Consider the following 8,795-nt stretch of genomic DNA (forward strand, 5'->3'; position numbering starts at 1 on the left):
TCTCACACATCACATGAATAACAGGGTGGGGGTGAGACTAGCATTCCCAGATAAGCCAAGCCCTCAGCCCAGGCTTGCACACACCTCTGGATGTCCCCATGAGGATCCCAACTCCATCGTGTTATCTCCCGTCATTTAAAGACCTCCTTCCGCCTCAACCCTGTCTCTGCTTCCCTTTAGAGACAAACTTCTCAGGAGGCCACTGTCTCCGTTTCCCCTCCTGAGTGGGATCTCCACTCCATGGCCATGGTCCCAAATGGAATGGATGCTTTTCCAGTCTCCTCTTTTATTTTTTATTTTTCCTTGAGACAGGGTCTTTCTCTGTCGCCCAGGCTGGAGTGCAGTGGTGTGATCTTGGCTCACTGCAACCTCCGCCTTCTGAGCTCAAGTGATTCTCCCACCCCAGCCTCCCAAGTAGCTGGGATTACAGGCATGCGCCACCATATCCAGCTAATTTTTGTATTTTTTATAGAGACAGGGTCTCACTATGTTGGCCAGGCTGGTCTTGAACTCTGGGCTCAAACCATCCTCCAGCCTTGGCCTCCAAAATGCTAGGATTACAGGCATGAGCCACCATGCCTGGCCCAGTCTCTCTTAAATAACCTTTCAGCGTCACTTGGCAGCTGCGTCCCCTGCTTGCTTACCTCTCCTCCTCCCTCCCAGCTGTGTCCCCTGCGTTTCCCTGGCTGCACCTCTTGTCTTTCTGCCCACTCCTTGGTAGCTTCCTCTCAGAGGTAAGGTGCAGGCCTTCTCTTCTCGTAGCACCCTCTCCTCCCAGCTGACTTTCTCTGCATCCTCACCTTTAGATACCATCTGCCTTCAAGGTCCAAATAATAGACATCCCCAGACCCCAGATTTGAGCTCCAGCCTCGCACACGTGGTTCCCTCTTCTGCCTGTCTGCGCGTCAGTCTCACATGCCACAGTTTGCTCCTCTCCCTCTGCTTTTATCTGCAGCCTGCTTCCTGCTGGTATTCCTCATTTCTCAGGCTGCCAGTGGGGGAGCTGTTCTCGCATGCTCCCCTCCTTCCTATCCAGTTCATTTCCCTCACTACTTCCAGAATCCACCTGCCAGCCTCACTCCGTTTCCTCCACCACCATTAAAGTCCAAAAAAAGAGTTTCTTTCTTTTTTCTTTTTCTTAGTCTGTGCCCAGGCTGGACTGCAGTGTGCAATCATAGCTCACTGCAGCCTTGAATTCCTGGCATCAAGCCATCCTCCTGCCTCAGCATCCCCAGTAGCTGGGACTACAGGCACACACCACCATGCCGAGCTATTTTTTTTTTTTTTCAGAGATGGAGTCTCACTGTGGTGCCCAAGCTAGTCTCAAACTCCTGGCCTCAAGCAATCCTCCCATTTTGATCTCCCAAAGCACTGGGATTACAGGTAGGAGCCACCACACTCGGCCACTAAACTGTTTTGTTCTTTTCTTGTTTCTTTTATTTTGAGACAAAGTCTCACTCTGTTGCCCAGGCTAGAGAACAGTGGCACAATCTCAGCTCACTTCAGCCTCGACTTCCCTGGTTCAAGCAATCCTCCCACTTCAGCTTCCCAAGCAGCTGGGACTACAGGTGTCCGCCACCACACCTGACTAATTATTGTATTGTTTGTAGAGATGGGATCTTGCTGTGTTACCCAGGCTGGTCTTGAACTCCTGAGCTCAAGCAATCCTCCCGCCTCAGCCTCCCAAAGCACTGGGATTACAGGCGTGAGCCACCAAACTCAGCACTAAACTATTTCTTATAGTTCTCTAGTTTCCAGCAAAAATGTCTCACAAGAAGCATCAAAAACAAAACAAACAAACCAAAAACAACACAACCCTTACTTGGATCATTATAATGGATTTGTTTGCTTCCAGACAGCAAATCTTTTAGGAATATTCCCTTTTGACCTGGCCAGGGCATGGAGAATTTCCATGAGCAGGAATGTCAGATTCACACAGATTGAAGTACCAGCCTGAATTGAAAAAGCCTTATATAATTTATTTAAACTAACACTCACCAACTAAATTGGACTAAAGCCAAAGGAAGACAGGACACCTGCTAAACGGGGAGCCTCAGGGGCCAGGGAAAGGGGTTCGAGATCAGCCTTAGGACATAGTAAGATCCCCACCTCTACCAATGAAAAGTAAAATACATGCATAATATTTATTTATTTATTTATTTAGAGACAGAGTCTCACTCTGTTGCCCAGGCTGGAGTACGTTAGGTACTCCACATGTGGCCTAAAATGCATAAATACATTCTAAAATAAGTAAATAAAGGCCAGGTGTGGTGGCTCATGCCTGTAATCCCAGTACTTGAGGCTGAGGTGGGTGGCTCATCCGAGGTCGGGAGTTCGAGACCAGCCTGATCAACATGGTGAAATCCCATCTCTACTAAAAAACAAAATTAGCTGGGCATGGTGGTGCATGTCTGTAGTCCCAGCTACTCAGGAGGCTGAGGCAGGAGAATGCTTGAACCCGGGAGGCAGAGGTTGCAGTGAGCCGAGATCGGGCCATTGCACTCTAGCCTCGGTGACAGAGCAGAAACTCCATCTCAAAATGAACAAATAAAATAAAAAGTAACATAAAATAAAAAAACAAGTAAATAAATAAAAAGGGTGAGTATGTTCAGGAGGGTGCCTGGGAGCAAGTGGAGGAGACGAGTGTGTGGGGACAGAGGTGGAGCCTGTTTACCGAGGACACCTATGGCTTCATGTGCCCTCTCTGGGAGCCGTGAAGGGGGTTTCCCTGTTCCTCATTATGGTCATCACTACCATCCTTCTTTCTGTCTGTCTCTTCAGTTGTAAAATGAAGATAACAGATCTACATTGTTCTCAATTGGATATTTTTAAGATGAATGGTCATTATATAGGGTTTTCATGCATTTTGGTTTTTGTTTTGTTTTGTTTTGTTTTGAGACAGAGTCTTACTCTGTCGCCCAGGCTGGAGTGCAGTGGTGCCATCTTGGCTCACTGCAAACTCGCCTCCCGGATTCAAGCGATTCTCCTGCCTCAGCCTCCGAAGTAGCTGGGATTATAGGTGCCCACCACCACACTGGGCTAATTTTTGTATTTTGGTAGAGAGGGTTTCGCCATTGGCCAGGCTAGTCTCGAACTCCTGATCTCAGGTGATCCTCCCACCTCGGCTTCCCAAAGTGCTGGGATTACAGGCACAAGCAACCATGCCCAGCCTCATGCATTTTAAAATGAGATGTTCCAGGGACTAAAACTGCTCAGGGACCAAAGAAAAAATGAGTCCAGAAAAAGAGTTGGCTGAGAACATTACTGAGGAGAATTTACCCTGCTGCTGCAGGGGCTAAGAACATAGACGACCACTGCACGGCCGTGTCTCCATGGACCAAAGTGGGAAAATGTCTGGCTTTGCTCTCTGCTGCCTTATCAATATGCAGCTGACAAAGGGCTGGGTTAGTTGAGGCTGGAACCACTGGGTGCCATGCATGTGCTAACAATCCACACAGGCCAGCAGGCACTGCCCCATTGTTCTGTACATTGATCAAGAATATGACAGTCAGGGCCACCACCACTTTGTTCCTGCAATGCAGGGAAACTGCAAATCTATGAAACTGAAAACATTGCTCAGAGAATGTGCTTAGGGAAATTGCATTTCTCCCAGACATAGCAGTCTTGCTGTCTACTTCCCACACAGGAATGGCAGATCAAGTATTTAGAAGGGGCTGCTCTCTGTCTGGGATTCTCCAAGGAGCTGTTGGAATAGTAAATGCCCTTTAACTGGTAACTGGCTATCAAAAATGGAAAAGCAGGTGCCTTCTCTCCCTTCTCCAGCTCTCTCCCCTTCAGTCAGCCTTCCAGCCGTTGTCAGAGCAGAACTGCCCTGGGGTTCAACATTGGTGGTGAAGGCAGCTGCCCAGTTTTGAGGAGGGCAAAATCTCTCTGCCCCCAGTCCCTAACTCACATCCCCATCAAATGTTGGGAGTTCCACCGTTAGAGATGCAGCTGGGGCCGGGCGCAGTGGCTCACGCCAGCACATAATCCCCGCATTTTAAGAGGCTGAGGCGGGTGGATCACCTGAGGTCAGGAGTTCAAGACCAGCCTGGCCAATATGGCGAAACCCCATCTCTACCAAGAATACAAAAATTATCTGGCGTGGTGGCATGTGCCTGTAATCCCAGCTACCTGGGAGGCTGAGGCAGGAGAATTGTGTGAACCTGGGAGGCGGAGGTTGCAGTGAGCTGAGACCATGTCGCTGCACTCCAGCCTCAGTGAAAGAGCAAGACTCTGTTTCAAAAAAAAAAAAAAAAAAAAAAAGAGCGATACAGTTGGGCTTGATGCAGTGGCCACATTTACAATCCAGCACTTTGGGAGGCCAAGGCAGAAGGATAGATTGAGCCCAGCAGTTCTGGACCAACCTGGACAACATAAGGAGATCCCACCAAAAATAAAAATAAAAAAAGCTGGGCATGGTGGTGCATGCCTATGGTCCCAGCTAATCAGGAGACTGAGGCAGGAGGATTGCTTGAGCCCAGGAGGCTGAGGCTGCTGTGAGCTATGATTGTACCTCTGCAGTCCAGCCTGGGCTACAGCATGAGACACTGTCTCTAAAAAAAATAAAATAAATTTTAAAAAGTACAGTTGGCCCTTGAGCAACATGAGGGCTGAGGTAGCAACCCCTGTAGTGCTGACTCCCCAAAACCTTAACTACTGATAGCCTGCGTTGACCAGAAGCCTTATCTGTAACATGAACTGTCAATTAACCATGTTTAGTATAAATATTCTATACTATATTCATACGATAAAGTAAGCTGGAGAAAAGAAAAGGTTATTGAGAAAATCATAAAGAAGTTAAAATGTATTTACTATTCCTGAAGTGAAAGTGGATCATCATAAAGGTCTTTATCCTCATCATCCTCACACTGAGTAGGCTGAGGGGGAGGAGGAAAGAAGAGGAGGGGTTGGTCTTGCTGTCCCAGCGATGGCAGAGGCAGAAGTGATGTAGGGGTTGGGAGGCAAGGCAAGAGAGGCAGGTGCACTTAGTGCAACTTTTATTGAAAAAAAATCTGCATGTAAGTGGATCCCTGCAATCCAAACCTGTGTTGTTGAAGGATCAACTGTATTTCTCTAGGGTTTCTTAGTGACACTGGAGAAGGTGCTTTAAAATGCCAGTATGGGCCGGGCACGGTGGCTTATGCCTGTAATGCCAGCACTTTGGGAGCCAAGGCAGGTGGATCACCTGAGCTCAGGAGTTCGAGACCAGCCTGGTCAACATGATGAAACCCTGTCTCTAAAAAAAAAAAAATTAGCTGGGCACGATAGCACATACCTATAATCCCAGCTACTCAGGAGGCTGAGGCAGGAGAATCACTTGAACCCGGGAGGCAGAGGTTGCAGTGAGCCGAGATTGCACCACTGCATTCCAACCTAGGCGACAGAGTGAGACTCTGTCTCAAAAAAAAAAAAAAAAGAAGTTTTAATTTTGATGTAGTTCAATTTATCTATATTTTTTGTTGTCTGTGCTTTTGGTGCCATATCCAAGAGATCATTGCCAAATCCATTGTCATGAAGTGCTTTCTCTGTGTTTTCTTTTAAGAGTTTTATAGGCAGGTACAGTGGCTCACAATTGTAATCCCAGCACTCTGGGAGGCTGAGCGAGAGGATGGCCTGATCCCAGGAATTTAAGACCAACATGGGCAACAGTGAGACCCCAGCTCTTAAAAAAAGGTAAGAGGCCGGACGCGGTGGCTCAATCCTGTAATCCCAGCACTTTGGGAGGCCGAGACGGGCGGATCACGAGGTCAGGAGATCGAGACCATCCTGGCTAACGCGGTGAAACCCGTCTCTACTAAAAAATACAAAAAAACTAGCTGGCGAGGTGGCGGGCACCTGTAGTCCCAGCTACTCAGGAGGCTGAGGCAGGAGAATGGTGTAAACCGGGAGGCGGAGCTTGCAGTGAGCTGGGATCCGGCCACTGCACTCCAGCCTGGGCGACAGAGCTAGACTCGTCTCAAAAAAAAAAAAAAAAAGAAAAGAAAAAAAAGGTAAGAAAGAAAAAGAAAAAAAAGAGTTTTATCATTTTAGGTCTTACATTTAGGTCTTGGATTCATTTAGAGTTGATTTTTGTGTATAGTGTAAGGGTCCAGGTTCATTCATTTGCATGTAGATATCCAGTTTTCCTAAAATCATTTGTTGAAAAAACTCCTTTCTCCACTGACTAGTCTGGGGACCCTAATTTAAAAACTATTGGACTATATGTATGAGAGTTTATTTCTGGACCCTGTATTCTTTTAATTTTTTAAAATAATTTCTCACTTTTGATTGTCATCCTTGCACAGGGGCCATGCTAATCTTCTCTGTATCTTTCCAATTTTAGTACGTGTGCTGCCAAAATGGGCACTTCTGGGCTTTCTTTTCCATTCCATTATTCTATATGTCTATCTGTATGCCAATACTACACAGTTTGTTTGTGTTTTTGAAACAACGTCTCACTCTGTTGCCCAGGCTGGAATACAGTGGCACAATCTTGGCTCACTGCAGCCTCAACCTCCTGGGTTCAAATAATCCTTCCACCTCAGCCTCCTGAGTAGCTGAAACTACAGGTGTGCGCCACCATGCCTGGCTAATTTTTGTATCTTTTGTAGATGGGGTTTGCCATTTGCCCGGGCTGGACTATACTGTTTTGATCACTGTGGGTTTTGTAATAAATTTTAGAATTAGGAAGTGTGAGACTTCCAACTTTATTTTTATTTTTTTATTTTTTTTTTACCAGGTCTCTCACTCTGTCACTCAGGCTGTAGTGCAGTGGCACAATCTCGGCTCATTGCAACCTCCACCTTTCAAGTGATTCCCCTGCCTCAGCCTCCTGAGTAGCTGGGATTACACGCACTCACCACTATGCCCGGCTAATTATTTTTTTGTTTTTGGTAGAGACGAGATTTCTTTTCTTTTCCTTTTTTCTTTCTTTCGACGGAGTCTTGCTCTGTTGTCCAGGCTGGAGTGCAGTGGCACAATCTCGGCTCACTGCAACCTCCGCCTCCTGGGTTCAAGCAATTCTCCTGCCTCAGCCTCCCGAGTAGCTGGGATTACAGGCATGCAACACCATGCCCTGCTAATCTTTGTATTTTTTTGGTAGAGACAGGATTTCACCATGTTGGGCAGGCTGGTCTCATACTTGTGACCTCAGGTGATCCACCCACCTTGGCCTCCCAAAGTGCTGCAATTACAGGCATGAGCTACCGCAATTACAGGTGTGAGCTACTGTGCCCGGCTTCAACGTTGTTCGTTTTCAAGATTGCTTTAGCTGTTCAGGAACCCTGGCATCTGAATTTTAGAATGGGTTTTTCTATTTCTTCAAAAAATGCCCTTGAGATTTGATAGAAATTGTATTAAATCTATAGACTGCTTTGGTTAATATCAACATCTTAGCAGTATTACGTGTTTTAACCCACAAACACAGGATAGCTTTCCATTTATTTGTCTTCTTTAATTTCTTTTGGCCATGTTTTGTTTTCTTTTTTTTCTTTCTTTCTTTCTTTCTTTCTTTCTTTCTTTCTTCTTTCTTTCTTTCTTTTCTTTCTTTCTTTTTTTTTTTTTGAGACTGGGTTTTGCTCTGTTGCCTAGGCTGCTGGAGTGCAGTGGTATAATCATGGCTCACTATAGCCTTGACTTCCCAGGCTCAAGTGATCCTCCCACCTCAGTCCCCTGAGTAGCTGGGACTACAGTTGCAAACCACCATGCCTGGCTATTTTTTAATTTTATTTTTGTAGAGACAGAGTCTTGCCAAATTGCCCAGGCTGGTTTTGAACTCCTGGGTTCAAGCAATCCACCTGCCTCAGCCTCCCGAAGTGCTGGGATTACAGGCATGAGCCACTGTAACTGGCAGTAGTTTTTAGTGTGTCATTTTCTACCTCCTTGACTGAGTTATTCCTCAATATTTTTTGATGTTATCATTAATGGAATTATTTTCTTAATTTCCTTTTGGATTATTCATTGTTAGTATATAAAAGTGCAGCTGATTTTTGTATGCTGTGATTGTATCCTGCAGCTTTGCTGAATCCGTTTTTTGGTTCTAACAGATGTTTTTGGTGGAATATTTGTGGTTTTCTACCTAAAAGATCATGTTGTCTGTGAACATAGATAATTTTATTTCCTCCTTTGCAATTTGATGCATTTTTTTGTCTTGCCTAATTGATTGGCTAGGACTTTCAGTGCTATGTTAAATAAAAGTGGTGAAGTGGGCATCCTTGTTTTGTTTCTGATCTTGGAGAAAAAGTTCTCAGTCTTTAGCATTGAACATGATGTTAGTTGTGTGTGCTTCTTATATATGGCCTTTATTATGTTGAGGCAGTTTTCTTTTCTTTTTTTTTTTTTTGAGACAGGGTCTCACTATGTTGCCCAGGCTGGACTCAAACTCCTGGGCTCAAGTGACCTCCTCAGCTTCCCAAAGTGCTGGGATTACAGGTGTGAGCCACCACACCCAGTCATGGTTTTCTTCTAATGTCATACATCTTTATTATCATATATCACATTGTTGATTTTCATATGTTGAACCATCCTTGCATTCCAGGAATAAATCTTACTTAGTCATCATTGTATAATATTTTAGTTGTCCTACTGAACTCTATTGGCTCATATTTTGTTGAGAATTTCTATGTCAATATTCACCAAGAATATTGATCTGTAGTTTTCTTTTCTTGTAGTGTCTGTCTGACTTCCATATCAGGATAGCGCTGGCTTCATATAATGAATTTGGAAGTATTCTTTCCTCTTCAATTTTTTTTGAAATTAATTGAAATGCATATAAATCTACTTTTAATAATGTCTGTGGTTAGCATTCAGTTTGC

General features: G+C 45.1%; 1 non-coding gene across 1 annotated transcript; it reads right to left on the minus strand.

Moving 5' to 3' along the window:
- Window positions 1-6,242: 6,242 nt before the first annotated feature.
- LOC115895709 lies at window positions 6,243-6,349 on the minus strand. The gene has a single exon (XR_004055847.1). It is a non-coding gene; the product is annotated as a U6 spliceosomal RNA (small nuclear RNA).
- Window positions 6,350-8,795: the final 2,446 nt, after the last annotated feature.

The sequence above is a fragment of the Rhinopithecus roxellana genome, unplaced genomic scaffold (assembly GCF_007565055.1).
Source record: "Rhinopithecus roxellana isolate Shanxi Qingling unplaced genomic scaffold, ASM756505v1 contig1160, whole genome shotgun sequence".
Lineage (NCBI taxonomy): Eukaryota > Metazoa > Chordata > Mammalia > Primates > Cercopithecidae > Rhinopithecus > Rhinopithecus roxellana.